A 16633-nucleotide genomic window follows, 5' to 3' on the forward strand; every position below is an offset into this window, starting at 1 on the left:
TTTATTAACAAGTGTGAAACACAGATGATGCCCTAAGACAGTCCACAATAGGGCAGGGCTCACGACAGGAGAACAGGCGGATCAGAAGTAGATGGCTCCAGACTCTGTGGCAAAAGGAGACCTTGTAGCAACTTAAGTAGGAAGGGCCTGACCCGGTTGAAGGAACCCCTTGTAGCGCTCCAATGTCTGTCAGGTCAGAAGAACCAGTGACCAGGGAGGATTCAGGAAGCAGGGCAGGAACCAACACAGACACAAAGACAAAACAGGGGAGACAAGAATTTGACAGATAAAAGTAAACTTGCAAACCAATGCCTAGGGAGAAAAGAAAACTAAAAAGGAAAAACAAAAAGTAATACTAGAAATAACTGGAATTAACTGACAACAAAAGGATAACAATTGGAAAAAGCTAGGAATAATTAACTAGAACTACAAACCAAAATAAAGAAAACAGCAACCTTGCTGAAAACTAGAAAGAAAAAAGGTGGGAAAAACCCCAAAAGGTTAAAGAACAAAAACACTAAACTACAAAGACTAGAACTAGACTACACATGGGAACAAATGAAAACTAAAAAAATAAGAGGGAACCAAATAAGATGCAAAATACTGATTAAAGAGTTCTAACAAGACTAAATATCCAAGCTAGAGACTGTACACAAGGCACACACAAAAACGAACCAGCAAGGACCAGAGGGAAATGAGCACAATATAAAGGGAGCAGAGCACACAAGGATCAGGTGAACAATTAGACAAACAAAGGACTAAACAAGGGGGCGTGGTGATTAGAAACAAGGAGGCAGGACAAGGGGAGCACACGGCCAACATAAACAAAGACACAACCATGTGCTCAGGCACAAAATGAACAGAGACACATTAAACAAAGATAGGACAGACAAGACTGTCAGGGCAGGATCCTGACAGACGTCTTGTAGTCGTCTCGGTGATGTATGTGTGCTATCAGGGACCAGTTACAACTGTTCACTACTGCAAGGTTCCCAGTTTGCTACTATGCACTTTTTTTTTAAATGGTCAGCTATAATTGTTCAAAATAGACCTTTGGCATGCAGTTTTAGCAGTTAGCAGCTGTGCATACCACTAGCCAATACCCTGCTAGTTGGTTAGCCTGCTATCCTACCTTACAGCTAGCCTGACACCTTACTGCTTATTGAAAACTCTCCTAGATTATCATACCAGTAGCTGATTGGTTAAAATAGCTATAATGTTAAAAAATGATAACAAGAAATTTAGATTTCCTTTACAGTTAGAATGACACCTGCTAACTGACAAATATGTTATATTAGCATACAAAAAGCTAATCAGCCTGCAAAAGTACTAATAATTATATTTTACATATTATTTAACAAAAGCTAAAAATAATAATAATAATTAAAGCCATAAATAAACAGCATTCCATTTTAGCAGTTACTTTGTAAACCAAGCAGGTTAGTCGATTGGATGCCACTTGCCAATTATACTGCTAGTTTAACGCATAACTGATTAACCCAGAAGCCAGCATAAGCTGCTTGCATGGTCTGGTTTAGCAAATTTGTTTTAGATGAAGTTTAAACACTTCTTTAGCTGGTCAGGCTGGTCTTAGTTGGTCAGGTTGGGAGACCAGATTAAACCAGCTAAGTCTATCTTAAACTAGCTAAAACCAGACAACCAGCAACTAGAACCACTTAGCCTTCTTAAATAGCTACCAGTGCTACAAAAGGATAACCATACATACATAACCATACCATACATCTAGCCTACATCTAACAGTACATACATACATCTAACAGTTAAGCATACTACTAAGCCTTCTAGATTAGCAAAGCAATAGCTAATTAAAACAGAGATATGCTACAAAAACGTAAGTCAAATTACTAATTTGATTACAACTAACCCAACAGTTTAGCATACTGATTGTTGATGAACAATAGCTGATAAGCATAGCTAAAAGCTATCACTGCTACAAAAGGATGACTGAAATTACTCTTTTGATTTTCTAGAACCCAGTTATTTTATTTAATTAATTACGTTGTAATACATTTATTTCTTTTATGATTTCAAGAAAACATTTTCCACAGCCTCAAAATGAATTATGTTTATTTATATAAATAATGATTATCCTCTTTGGCTAACAGCCTTGTGTTCAGATGCAAGCAAATACCTTCATTTAACTACCTGGTCTCTCGGCATAAACGTACCTGGGGGCACTTTTACCGAGATGCAAAATACGTACCAATAAGTACATATCAAAGCAGTTTCCAAACTACAGTGCTTTAAGTGGCCCAAAAGAGGTGCCTGTACTCTATTATAGCCTATATATATATATATATAGTACAGACCAAAAGTTTGGACACACCTTCTCATTCAAAGAGTTTTCTTTATTTTCATGACTATGAAAATTGTAGAGTCACACTGAAGGCATCAAGGGCTATTTGACCAAGAAGGAGAGTGATGGGGTGCTGCGCCAGATGACCTGGCCTCCACAGTCACCGGACCTGAACCCAATCGAGATGGTTTAGGGGTGAGCTGGACCGCAGACAGAAGGCAAAAGGGCCAACAAGTGCTAAGCATCTCTCGGGGAACTCCTTCAAGACTGTTGGAAGACCATTTCAGGTGACTACCTCTTGAAGCTCATCAAGAGAATGCCAAGAGTGTGCAAAGCAGTAATCAAAGCAAAAGGTGGCGACTTTCAAGAACCTAGAATATGACATATTTTCAGTTGTTTCACACTTTTTTGTTATGTATATAATTCCATATATAATTCCACATGTGTTAATTCATAGTTTTGATGCCTTCAGTGTGAATCTACAATTTTCATAGTCATGAAAATAAAGAAAACTCTTTGAATGAGAAGGTGTGTCCAAACTTTTGGTCTGTACTGTATATATATATATATATATAAGGGGCTAGGAGGGGTTTCTGCGGTCTTAGGTGACGGGATGGGGGGCTTATGATATTAGACTACGTAGCCTATAATAAAAGATAATGAATTTTAAACCTTAACTAAACACATTTTTATTCAATTGTAAAAAGAAAAAAAAAAACAATGACTGTTTTAACAGTGCGTAAATCAGACCTTTCTGTAACGCTAACGCTAATGAGCTTAAACTTATTTCTTGTACACAGTGCCGCGAACTGTCAATCACTCCTGTACGCGTGCATCACTGTCCTCCTCGCAGCTGCAGCAAATTGCGCTCTCTTCGTCAAGCTTTAAAACAAAAAGGGGACAAAAAGGTCGTATTGTCTTTGTGCATATAGATTAATTAGATAAATGAATATCTAAATTCGTGCCTAGCTGCCTATGGACAACGGTATTTTTTTAGAACTTAGAAAAAAGATGCTGCAGCCAATGAGCAGCCGGCGGAGGCTGGTTGCAGGACGACTCCACCTCCGCAGACAGTTTTTTAATGTTTATCAGACAATAACTACTCAAGATTTTGCTTTTCGGGACAATTAGGGCCAGATTTGAGATTCGGGACAACAGTTTAGATTTAGGGACTGTCCCGAATTTTTCGGGACGTCTGGTCACCCTACCTGAAAGAGCTACTGCATTACTTCACCCAGACAGCAAGCAGTTTCGGCCCAGAACCGGCCCACATCTGGCCCGCGTGAAATCCATGCGGGCCAAATGTGGGCCAGATCTGGGCCGAAACTGCTTGCTGTCTGGGCATTAACTTGCGTCTGACCTGCAGCGATATCATTCAGGTTTGGGGGGGGGGTGTCAGCCAGTGAGTCATCTGATCCTGACCGTGATGTTTTAGTGTTCAGAGTATAAAGCAAGAAGAGAATATGAAGTGTTGTTAACTGTAATTTATTGGTGGAAAATATGATTCTTTCAAGAGATTCGTCCATTTTCAGTTAGTTCTAGTGATGGGAAGTTCGGATCATTTTACCGACTCGGACTTTTGAGTCTCGTCCAGCAAAATGAACGAATCTTTTTTCGAGTCATTTCGTTCATTTCGTTCATTTTAGCAAAATGTAATGAAAATGTTATGTGTTACTTCCCCAACACATCTAGTACTTACGCAAATGTTGATCCCACTAAAAACAATACAAAACTAAAATGCTATAAGATACAGAAAAAAAAGTCCTTCTTTACCTGGGTCTTCAGTCTGTGATTAGCTCACCTCACCTCTCATCTGACAAGAGTCCTCGGGTTTAAGTCATTCCTTAATCACGTGACAGCCACATACGCAAAACTAACGCAGTCTTGAGCCGGAAAGAGAATTGATTAGTTCATCTCATGAGTCTTTCGGGTCGAGTTTGACTCGTTCCTTAATCACGTGACAGACCCATAAGCAAAACTAACGCAGTCTTGAGCCGGAAAGAGAATTGATTAGTTCATCTCATGAGTCTTTCGGGTCTCGGGTCGAGTTTGACTCGCTCCTTAATCACGTGACAGACCCATACGCTATTTCTGACATTTCTGTCACTGTGTTTTTGTTACTGTTTGTCGAGGATCTGTGGTTTGTTATTATTTTATAAATAAATAAAACCCTGTTATAAATAAAATATTGATTAATTTGTCTTTTTGACTGTCTATCGGTAAATAAACACTAGGCTATATAATAATATAATAATTCGAGCTTACAATAAAAAGTATTTATACTAGTTTGTTCATTTTTACTCCAATTTTGAGTTTGCTAGTATAATAATTGCTTTTCCTAGGCAGACTTGACATATTGGTGTAATATATGTATAAGAAGATTGCTCAAAAAAGGACATAATGACATATACATTAAAAGCAAATACAATTTTGAATTTGAATTATTAATGTTAGTTTAAAACATTAAGGTTATGATAACTTCAGCTTTAACAGTTTTAACCCAGCTCAGAGTGAGGAGGATACTTCAGATCCTGGTGCTACTGCCAGTGCAGGGGCCATGTTTTGGGAAGACTTTGACGAGAGGGTAGCAAGCTTGAGGCCTTCTGCTACCTCTTCTAAGACCTCAGATGCTATAAAGGTGCAGGCCTACCTTGCAGAGCCACTCTTACCCCGCACATCAGACCCTCTGGCCTGGTGGAGGAGATGTTCACCAGTATACAAAAGCCTTTCTGAAGTCACAAAGACAAGACTTTGCATTGTGGCCACATCTGTGCCATCTGAAAGATTTTTTTCTAAAACTGGGCAGATTATCTCAGATCGAAGAAACAGACTCAGCCCATCCAAGGTCAGGGAGCTTGATTTTTTTAATGCAAACATGCCTTAAAGCAAGTCCTAAAAATATAGCCACAGTGTGTTATTTATTTTAAAGCTTATTTATTTTTATTTATTTAGAAAAAGACTAGCTTGTTGTGCAATATTTTTGTTGTTGTTGTGATTTTAAAGGTAATTTGTTATTGTTATAAGGCTCCGTAGCTTTAGTATCTCTTCATTTTCATTTATTTTTATTTAAATGGTTTAAAATTATTTGGGGAATAGTTATACTCTTTGATATAAAGTTTTTATTTTGGCACAAAAGTGTTATTTATTTTAAAATGTATTCATTTTAAATTATTATATAAAAAAAAGCAAAGCTTGTTGTGCAATATTTAGTTTTTCTTTTTTTATATTGTACTTTTAAAGTTAATTTGTTAAGGTTATTAGACCCTGTGGCTTTATTATCTTTTAGTTTTATCTTTATTATACTTTTTTATTATTTTGATTTATTTTGGAATAGTTGTCCTCTTTGTTACAAAGCTTTAATGGCACAAAAATAAACAATAAACAACTATTCAAAAGTATGTACACAGTGTTTTTTAATGTTTATAAAGTGTCATATGTTACAAAAGTATGGTTTATACAGACAATCTGATTTAATAATTACTCTAGCCAATATTGTCACATCACGGGACAAAAGAACGAACAACCCGAAGAACCGAAAGATGAACTAATCAATTCTCTTTCCGGCTCAATACTGCATTCTTTTACTGTCTATGGTTTTAGCGTACGGGGCTGTCACGTGATTAAGGAATGACTCGACCCGACCCGAAGACTCATGAGATGAACTAATCAATTCTCTTTTCGGCTCATATTGCATTGGTTCCCTTTCATAGGTCACTTCGATGCTGCGGTGACGTCACCACGTATGGGAACACCTTCGGTGTGACGAATGTCTGAAGCCCTATACCATCCCGCCAATCTTATTGGCCAAATAGCGCGTGGCACCGCCCAGCATGCGTAAGCATATATATACCTGGTGCCGTGCGCCATTTACCTCAGATTTCATTCCTTCAGTACGAAGCGAATCTTCTGTGCCCTATTATCTCGCGTTCTCAGCGATCATCTACGAGCAGTATACTCCTCTCCGCGGACGCGATGAGTCAACGAAAGGTAGGAGCCGTATGATGGGTTATCACGAGGAGGCACTTATGAGAGGTTCGTTGCAGCCTCTCTACAGGTTCTCTCCTTGATAGCCTATGGCTACAGTAAAATATGCATACACTTCCCCTGTGCACTAACGCCATTAGGAAGTATCCGCGCTCTGGAGTGTATTCTTAAGTCGCCTCGCGTCTAACCCCCACCGTTTCGCTTCTGCGGTCGCCGAGGCCCCGCACGAGGTGTTGGTTAGGGGCGATATGTGCGGCTTGAATATGAATACAGTGATGCACTGGAGTTCCATGTGCTCGCTCTCCCCCACTCGAGCGCGTTAATCAACAGTTTTGCTCTTCAAATGGTGGATTACGGCTCACACAGCCGCCGCGTTTTCGCTAGCGGCTTGGCCCGATGTTATCTTGTTGGATTGAATCCTGCCGTGGATACGCTTCAGGATTATATACAACGAAACGCAGCGAGTTTGACGCACACGCTTTTCTTCATGTTAATATGCCAGGGACTATGCCCTTCACTGAGAGCGCTGTTAGACTGCTAATGCACATCTACCCTCTCACTGCAGTCCCCATACTCTAACTTTGACTGTCTCGCAGCAAGGGCACCTCGAGCGTCATTGAACTGAGCTATCATTCGCGCGCCCCCTCAGACACTCTGCACAATCCAGTCTTCAGAGTTTGAGGGACGGCGCGGAGGCTGGCAAAGATGGCCAGCGTATGACGGTTCACACAGCCGCCGCGTTCTCGCTAGCGCGTGGCCCGATGTTTATCTTGTTGGATTAAATCCTGCCGTGGATACGCTTCAGGATTATACACAACGAAACGCAGCGAATGTGACGCATGCGTTTTTCCTTCATGTTTGCTTAGGACTGTGCCCGCCTCCAGAGAGCGCTGTTGGACTGCTAATGCACATCTAAGCCTCTCACTGCAGTTTCCACACTCTAACATTTGACTGTCTCGCAGCAAAGGCTCCTCGAGCGTCATTTAACTGAGCTATCATTCGCGCGCCCCCTCAGACACTCTGCACAATCCAGTCTTCAGAGTTTGAGGGACGGCGCGGAGGCTGGCAAAGATGGCCAGTGTATGACGGTTCACACAGCCGCCGCGTTCTCGCTAGCGGCGTGGCCCGATGTTCATCTTGTTGGATTAAATCCTGCCGTGGATACGCTTCAGGATTATACACAACGAAACGCAGCGAGTTTGATGCATGCGTTTCCTTCATGTTCTCTAACATTGACTGTCTCGCAGCAAAGGCACCTCGAGCGTCATTGAATGGAGCTATCATTCGCGCGCCCCCTCAGACACTCTGCACAATCCAGCCTTCAGAGTTTGAGGGACGGCGCGGAGGCTGGCAAAGATGGCCAGTGTATGACGGCTCGCACAGCTGCCGCGTTCTCGCTAGCAGCGTGGCCCAATGTTTATCTTGTTGGATTAAATCCTGCCGTGGATACGCTTCAGGATTATACACAACGAAACGCAGCGAGTTTGATGCATGCGTTTTCCTTCATGTTCTCTAACATTGACTGTCTCGCAGCAAAGGCACCTCGAGCGTCATTTAACTGAGCTATCATTCGCGCGCCCCCTCAGACACTCTGCACAATCCAGTCTTCAGAGTTTGAGGGACGGCGCGGAGGCTGGCAAAGATGGCCAGTGTATGACGGTTCACACAGCCGCCGCGTTCTCGCTAGCGGCGTGGCCCGATGTTCATCTTGTTGGATTAAATCCTGCCGTGGATACGCTTCAGGATTATACACAACGAAACGCAGCGAGTTTGATGCATGCGTTTCCTTCATGTTCTCTAACATTGACTGTCTCGCAGCAAAGGCACCTCGAGCGTCATTGAATGGAGCTATCATTCGCGCGCCCCCTCAGACACTCTGCACAATCCAGCCTTCAGAGTTTGAGGGACGGCGCGGAGGCTGGCAAAGATGGCCAGTGTATGACGGCTCGCACAGCTGCCGCGTTCTCGCTAGCAGCGTGGCCCAATGTTTATCTTGTTGGATTAAATCCTGCCGTGGATACGCTTCAGGATTATACACAACGAAACGCAGCGAGTTTGATGCATGCGTTTTCCTTCATGTTCTCTAACATTGACTGTCTCGCAGCAAAGGCACCTCGAGCGTCATTGAACTGAGCTCTCATTCGCGCGCCCCCTCAGACACTCTGCACAATCCAGCCTTCAGAGTTTGAGGGACGGCGCGGAGGCTGGCAAAGATGGCCAGTGTATGACGGCTCACACAGCTGCCGCGTTCTCGCTAGCAGCGTGGCCCAATGTTTATCTTGTTGGATTAAATCCTGCCGTGGATACGCTTCAGGATTATACACAACGAAACGCAGCGAGTTTGACGCATGCGTTTTCCTTAATGCTTGCCAGGGGCTGTGCCCTCCAACAGAGAGTGCTGTTGGATTGCTATGCACATCTAACCCTCTCACTGCAGTCCCCACATTCTACATTGTTTGCCTCGCAGCAAACGGTGCTTCGAGCAGCATTGGATTGAGCTGTAATGCCAAACGTTCCCTCAGACACTCTGCGCAATCCAGCTTTCAGAATTCGAGGGGCGATTCAAGGGTCCTGCACAGACGACCCATTTATGACGGCTCGCACAGCCGCCGTTTTTCGCTAGCGGCAAAGCCCGATGTTCAATCTGTTGGCCTAATTCCTGCCGTGGACACGTTTCAGGATTATACACAACGAGACGCAACGGCTCTTATACATACACTTCCCCTGTGCACGAACGCCACGAGCTTTTCGTGCCCGGATATTTTAACATGTATGACAGCGTTGCAGGAAGCGGAAATTTTGAGACCGCTAGTATGGTCTCGGCCGTGTGTGAACGCTTGCCCGACATTTCTCTATGGGTGTTACGCACGATTTGTCATGGATACACCATTCAGTTTCAATAAGGCCCGCCTCCTTTCCGCAGAATTCTTTCCACGGCGGCGAAGCCGATGGAAATAGCGGTGCTGCGACAGGAGATGTCAACTCTGCTGAGCAAAGGGGCTATAGAGGAAGTACACCCCTCTCAGATGGAGGCGGGGTTTTTTACAGCCGTCATTTTGTGGTAAAAAAAAAAAAAAAAAAAAAACACTGACGGATTACGACCCATTCTGGGTTTACACCATCTGAATCTTGCACTCAGGAAGTTCCTCAGATTCGCTTTAGAGAGCAAAGCGTATCAGTATTTCTCAAAATGCATGGATGGATCTCTGGCCCCGTTGCGGCACCAGGGCGTTCGTGTTTGAACTAATTTAGGCGATTAGCTGGTGTTTAGCGCAATCGCAGACTCAAGCACACTCTCATGGGGATCTTGTGCTGAATCATTTAACAGCCTGGGCTTACGTATGGAATGTTTCACCCCGTTGTCTCCGCATCGGACGATTCCGGTGACACGGCGATGTGTGATGTCGCTTAAAAATATGTATGTCAACCGAATTCTCCTGACTGAATTCTCCTGACCGGAGTCCGGCTGGGGATTTGCGCTTCCCGAGAGACTGTCACGACGGATGCGTCTTTGACCGACTGGGGAGCTGTTTGTCAAGGGAGTTGGCACATAAACAGGTTGAAATTACTGGCTGTTTTTCTGGCTCTCCAGTATTTCTCGAATCTGCTGATCGGCCGTCATGTGCTGCTCAGATCAGACAACACAGCGGTTGTGTCATACCTGAATCATCAGAGAGGATTATTCTCTCGCCCCCTGTGCAGGCTGGCGAAACATGTTCTTTGTTTTCAGAACTAAATTCTATCGATCCGAGCTGTTCATGTCCCCGGACGTTGGACTTTGGAGCGAATTTGCTATCCAGGCAGACTCTGGAACAAGCGGAGTGGGGATTGCACCCCCAATCGGTGAGTCTCCTATGGCAGATTTTCGGGGAAGCGAAGTGGAATTGTTTGCGTCAAACACGACTGCGCATTACCCGCTTTGGTTCTCCCTATGCCCTCCAGCACCCCTGGGCTTAGATGCATTAGCCCACAACTGACCCAGGACCAGTTTGTATGCGTTTTCCCCCAATCTGTCTGATTTCGGCGATATTACGCAGAATACGGGTGGACAGGGTGGAACAGCTGCTGCTGGTGGCTCCGCGGTGGCACACACACAGCCGTGGTTTGTGGATCTGATCAATCTGTTAGCGGGCTCTCCATGGGAGATTCCCCTCAGACAGGATTTATTATCACAAGCACAGGGACTGATTTGGCACCCGAGGCCAGATCTATGGAATCTGCGGGCGTGGCCTCTGAGCAGAGTGAGTTCATATGTCCCGGTCTTTCTGCTGAAACTACAGAGACTATACTGAATTCTAGAGCAGCTTCTACGAGACGCTTATATGCTTTCAAGTGGAGACTGTTTACGGCCTGGTGTGAAACTCATAATATGGATCCAGTTTACTGCCCAGTGGCGTCAGTACTGGAGTTCCTTCAGGAACGTTTTTTGGATGAAGTGACACCAGCTACCCTAAGGTTTACGTGGCAGCCATTCAGCTTACCACGAATATATAAATGGTGCCTCAGTGGGCCGTCATCCACTGTTTCTCCTTCATACAGGGTGCGCGACGGCTGAGGCCTTTCCGCCCCGTGCGGGTCCCTTCATGGGTTTTTCCATTGTGTTGCATGGTTTATCAGGGCATCTGTTTGAGCCCTTGGAATTGTTCTGGATAAATCCTGACTTTTACAACACAGACTCTGTGGAAGTGTTGTTGCGACCAAGGCCTAATTATGTCCCTAGGTCGCATCTATCCCTTTCGCTTTCAGCAGGTGGTCCTGGAGGCTTTTTCTCCTGCTGCGGCGGAGTCTGGGGATCTAAGTCTTTGCCCTGTGAGAGCGTTAAAGACTTATGTGGATCGTACTGCCCCATGGCGTGAGTCTGACCAGCTGTTTGTCTGTTTTGGACATAAGAATAAGGCCATGCAGTTACGAAACAGTGCATGTCCCATTGGCTGGTGCAGGCTATTTCCTTGGCCTATGAGGCGCGCGGGCTCGCTTCGCCCTTAGGAGTAAAAGGTCATTCCACGAGAGCAGTGGCTTCTTCTCAAGCCTTTCTCAGTGGATCTTCTATGGATGATATCTGTGCTGCGGCAGGCTGGTCCTCACCGAGCACTTTTATCAGGTCTTACAGTCTGGATGTGAGGATGGCTTCTGGCTCCCGGGTTCTCTCCGCTTGACCAGATGCTTCCTTGGATCCAAGCTATCAGGTACGTCAGGCGTGATGGTATAGCGTTCCCATACGTGGTGACGTCACCGCAGCATCGAAGTGACCTATGAAAGGGAACATCTCGGTTACGTATGTAACCTTGGTTCCCTGAATAGGGAACGAGATGCTGCGGTTCTGGCCGTGCCGTACCTTGATAGCTTTCTTCTTCGTCATGAAATCTGAGGTAAATGGCGCGCGGAACCAGGTATATATATGCTTACGCATGCTGGGCGGTGCCACGCGCTATTTGGCCAATAAGATTGGCGGGATGGTATAGGGCTTCAGACATTGGTCACACCGAAGGTGTTCCCATACGTGGTGACGTCACCGCAGCATCTCGTTCCCTATTCAGGGAACCAAGGTTACATACGTAACCGAGATGTTTTAGCGTATGTGGCTGTCACGTGATTAAGGAACGAGTCAAAAACCCGATAGACCCGAACTATGAACTAATCAATTCTCTTTCCGGCTCATATTGCATTGGTTTTAGCGTATGTGGCTGTCACGTGATTAAGGAACGAGTCAAAAACCCGAAAGACCCGAACTATGAACTAATCAATTCTCTTTCCGGCTCAGACTGCATTGGGTTAGCGTATGTGGCTGTCACGTGATTAAGGAACGAGTCAAAAACCCGATAGACCTGAACTATGAACTAATCAATTCTCTTTCCGGCTCAAGACTCCATTGACTGACAGGTGAATCCATAGACATGTATGGTGAATCACTACTACTAGAACAGAACCTATAGAATATTGCGCATGCGCGACTGAACGAATCACTCCCCGAGACGACTCGTTCTTCCCGAGTCACATTAAAGATTCGTTCAAAATGAACGAATCGTTCAAGAACGACACATCACTAGTTAGTTCACCAGAATGTTTAGTTCAGAATCGTTCACTGATTCGTTCAGTGATTATTTCTTCATATTACACAAAATATGCCAGCAGGTGGCAAAAAATAGTGTATTATGGGTTATGACTTAAGTCAACGAACGTATTCACTTGTTACAAAAACTGATCTGGTATTATTAAAATGTGTGCATAATCGCATTCAATATATAAAGTCTAATTAAGTTGTTCAGATGAACAAAGCACAAGGTTTTCTTGCCTAATTAGCATTTTAATTGTTTGGTCAGACAGTTTGTATATTGTATATTCACATTCATAAATAACTGCTCTTTGCATTTTGCGAGATTGACATGCTAAATGGCAGACTGACCCGGTTTACTCTCATTCATTTCGTTCACGAACGAGATAAGCTATACCAGTTCATTTCATTCACGAATGACATGTATCCATTCATTCAACTCGTTCACGAACGACATGTGTGCCAGTTCAGTCATTTCATTCACAAACGAGATGTAGGCTTACTAAATTATTCAACTCGTTCACGAACGACATGTGTTCCAGTTCAGTCATTTCATTCACGAACGAGAAGATCTCTCGAACTCGTTCAGTGAAGGGCGTATTAGTTCACTACATTCAACAAATCACATGCTCTGTCACATCTCATACTCGAAGGCTATTGGCTCGAGGTTGAATATTAATTCTTTGACAGTATGAAATGGTTGTTACCCAGTTCACCGAGCTGCGCATGCGCTGCTAATAGCGCCGCGCTGCTGTGGAGGGAGGAACTTCAGTGAATGAGAAATATGAGTCAGTGGATTGCATGAACGACAAAGATTTGTTCACCTAAAAGATTCGCTCAAAAAGAACGATTCGTTCACGAACGACACATTACTACTGTAATTGAATTTTTACCGAGCCGAGTGTGCGTGTTTCACACACTGTCTCCGGCCACGTTGAGTTGTTACTGACAACGGCAAAAGCAACGCTTGACTTTTTCATGTAAAACTCAAGGGTGTATGGGTAATGTAGTCTCTGCTCTCGGTGCGATGAATTATGAAGCTTGGATTGTGAAGGGCGCTCTGAAAAGCGGCAGCGCAGGCAAAGGATTAAAACCTCTAATAAAACAGGTTTCCAAATGAGCGTAGGTACGCTAAAAGCAAATTCTGGGTGCAAGGAGAGGTGGCAGTACGCTCAAGAGCTATATTTGGAAGTGGCGGTACTGAGTACCGGTGTGTACCGGCCCACTTAAAGCACTGCTAAAATAAAAAAAATAAAACACTAGATGCAGTATTCCCTTTGTCACACAAATTTACAGAGTTTCAAATTAATAAAGCATAATTTTCAGCCAATTACTTGAAGAATTGTATGACTTCAAAACGATATTAATATATGCTGTAAGATTTGAAAACGGATTCCTTTGAACATTAGCATCAAACATATCTAGCTTTATATCTATGGGTTTTCATAGACGGTAGGTTTGTTTGGTAGCTCACAGAGTACGGAGATGTACTTGAGAGTCAATGAGCTCTGGTTCAAATCCCATATAACCACGGTTTGACAACCCAGCTCAAATCTGCATATAAGGAAGTTGAAATGGCACAGTTGCATCATCAAATGTGTTTTTATATCAGTTTTACATTTGTTTACACTATTGGGTAGGTTTAAGGTTGGGTTTAGTGTATGGCATATTTCCAACATGATAGAGCATTAACTTTTCACGACAGTCCATGGATATTTAAATCCTGAATCATCACAATATGAACCAGAAGCAATATAATAAAAACACAGTAATACATACCTATATCAAGTTCTCGTATTGAACCCATGTTTTAGCGCCACTGGACATTTATCTTTGAAACTGTGGCAAAACATGCAGTAAGGTACGTAAAAATGGTTTTACACAAAAAGGTACGTTTTTTTTTTTATGAGATCAAGTTGTCATTTAAATATATTATTTTATGTAATATTTTTCATGATGTAATTGTATGCTACTTGATTCAATCAGGAATGTTTTTTGCATGAGATATTTTTTTTTAAACGAGTCGTGTGAATTAATACCAGATTGCGCAGTCCACAGATGATCGAAATGAGTGTAATGACCCATGCAATTTCCATCTGATGCATGGCATGTAAATTAGGATTTGACACCTTTTATGAGCTGCAAAATTTACATTTCCCCATCATTCAAAACGCCAAGCAGTATGGCTGGTCAAATGTATATCAAGGTAATTGTGTAACTACTTTGCAGTACATCCCTGACTAATTTCCTCTAGTACAAATCTGCAATATGAGTTAAAATGACTGGAGGTCACTGACAGAACAAGAATCCAGAACATACCAATAATCAATCTTGGTAAAATGTAAGAGAAAGTTATCAGCGTTGATGCCATCAAGAGATCAAAAAAAAAAAATGTCTTATCCTAATTTACTCCCCCTTATGTCATTGCAACCTATTTTTATTGTATTTTATTGATGATGTCTGCAATTACTGTGATTTGCTGGTGTGGAGGTTATAAGAGAGTGTTAAATAATAAACAAGGACCAGAAATCTTGAATCTTTAACAACCACAGTTAGTGTAATATTGAATACTGAATATTACGCATCCTCCTGTCCTGTTGCTCTTGTCTGATTTTAAATTGGATCATAAATAAATTACTAGGCTGGCAAATTTATGGTTTGATACGGTCTGTGTACAGTGCGCTTTTGTTATTGTAGTCAGCCAACATTATTGATGAGTATTACATAAATTTATTTTCCTATTTTGTTCTGTTATACACGAGTCCCTATTTTGTCACTATATTAAACTATAAAATAAACAAACATGGACTAATATACAAACAAATATACAAACAAAAATATATATGGTAAATGACAGAATTATTATATAAATCTTCTTGATTCATCATAAAGATACACTGCATTATATATATATATATATATATATATATATATATATATATATATATATATATCATACTTTTTATTTTGACAGTGTATTGCACAGTGTATTAAATAGTACAAAGTAAATTATGCAATATAAATAACTGAGTGAGTGAAGGAAGGATGTATGGTACTTGTCATTCTTGAGTCTAACATTAGTATTAGACTATGAAATGAATGAATGAATGAATGAATGAATGAATGAATGAATGGAAATTTGGGTATAGGTAACTCTTTGATTGAAATGGGAAGAAACAATTACAGATGAAAACATAATCTATTAGTACAATCATAAAAATCATGCCGAAGGGCTGTTGTGACATTTCTTCCTGCATTGTGGATCCTGCTCATAACCAAAATGTGGAAGATATAATCCAGGAAGGAAGAAGTTAAACATGTTGAATGGTAGCCAGAAATGCCTGAGATGAAATGTCAAGTACTTACTTAAGATGCAGCTGAAATAGATCTGAAATAGATAGATGTGTCCTGAGTCGTCTCTCAATATCCTGAGTCCGCCCCACTACCCCTTACTAAATGGAAAGGCCGAGACGCAAATACACATTCCCTGGCAAGCAGGTTAATAACTTTCATTCCCATGGATTGTATAAATTGAGTCTTATTGACACCTGCTATTCCTTGCTTGGTAGAGGGAAAGACCTCATCAGATCGGAGACGTGTTTATTTGTGGCCAAGTCTGTCTTTTTGGTTTCTCAATTTTGCTTAGTTTAATCCCCCATGCCAGGTGGAAATGAAGAGATGTATTGGTTTGGTTCCTTTGTGAGAATAATCATTTCGATCATGTTCATGTTCTGTTCCTTGAGAAGGAAGTTATGGGTATCATTTGATAGCTTCCTTGCATGAACAAAATGAAAGTCAATAGTCTCAGCTGCAGACAGCAGGCCCACAGACCTCCAACAGTATCTTCTCAAGCACAGTACACACATTAAGGCAAAGAAAAATAGCATCTCCATTCTGATTGGTTGGTTTATGAACAGGATCTTACTAGTCTGCCTGGTAACAAAATATTTTAATTGCATTGTATGTCACATATGATATAACAGAGACTATAAATAATTAAGTGTAACATTTGTTTTAAGGCAGGAGATTAGCTTTCTAGTTTAGCAATTGACTAATCTGTTAGTTTAACATAAAACTCACTAGTAGCCTGCTTGCTTAAGATACGGTTACCTTGTTAGACTGCTCTTTTAATACCATTAGCTGATTAGCCTGCTAGCATAACATGAGTAGAAACAACAAATAAGTAAAAATGGTCAAATTTAGTCAAAATTAGTTTGTTGTTCTATTTTGTCAGTACCTGTTGAAAAAAAAATGCATATACTGGTTAGGTATGTTTTGGA

Source organism: Carassius carassius, chromosome 48, assembly GCF_963082965.1.
Source record: "Carassius carassius chromosome 48, fCarCar2.1, whole genome shotgun sequence".
NCBI classification, from domain to species: Eukaryota; Metazoa; Chordata; class Actinopteri; order Cypriniformes; family Cyprinidae; genus Carassius; species Carassius carassius.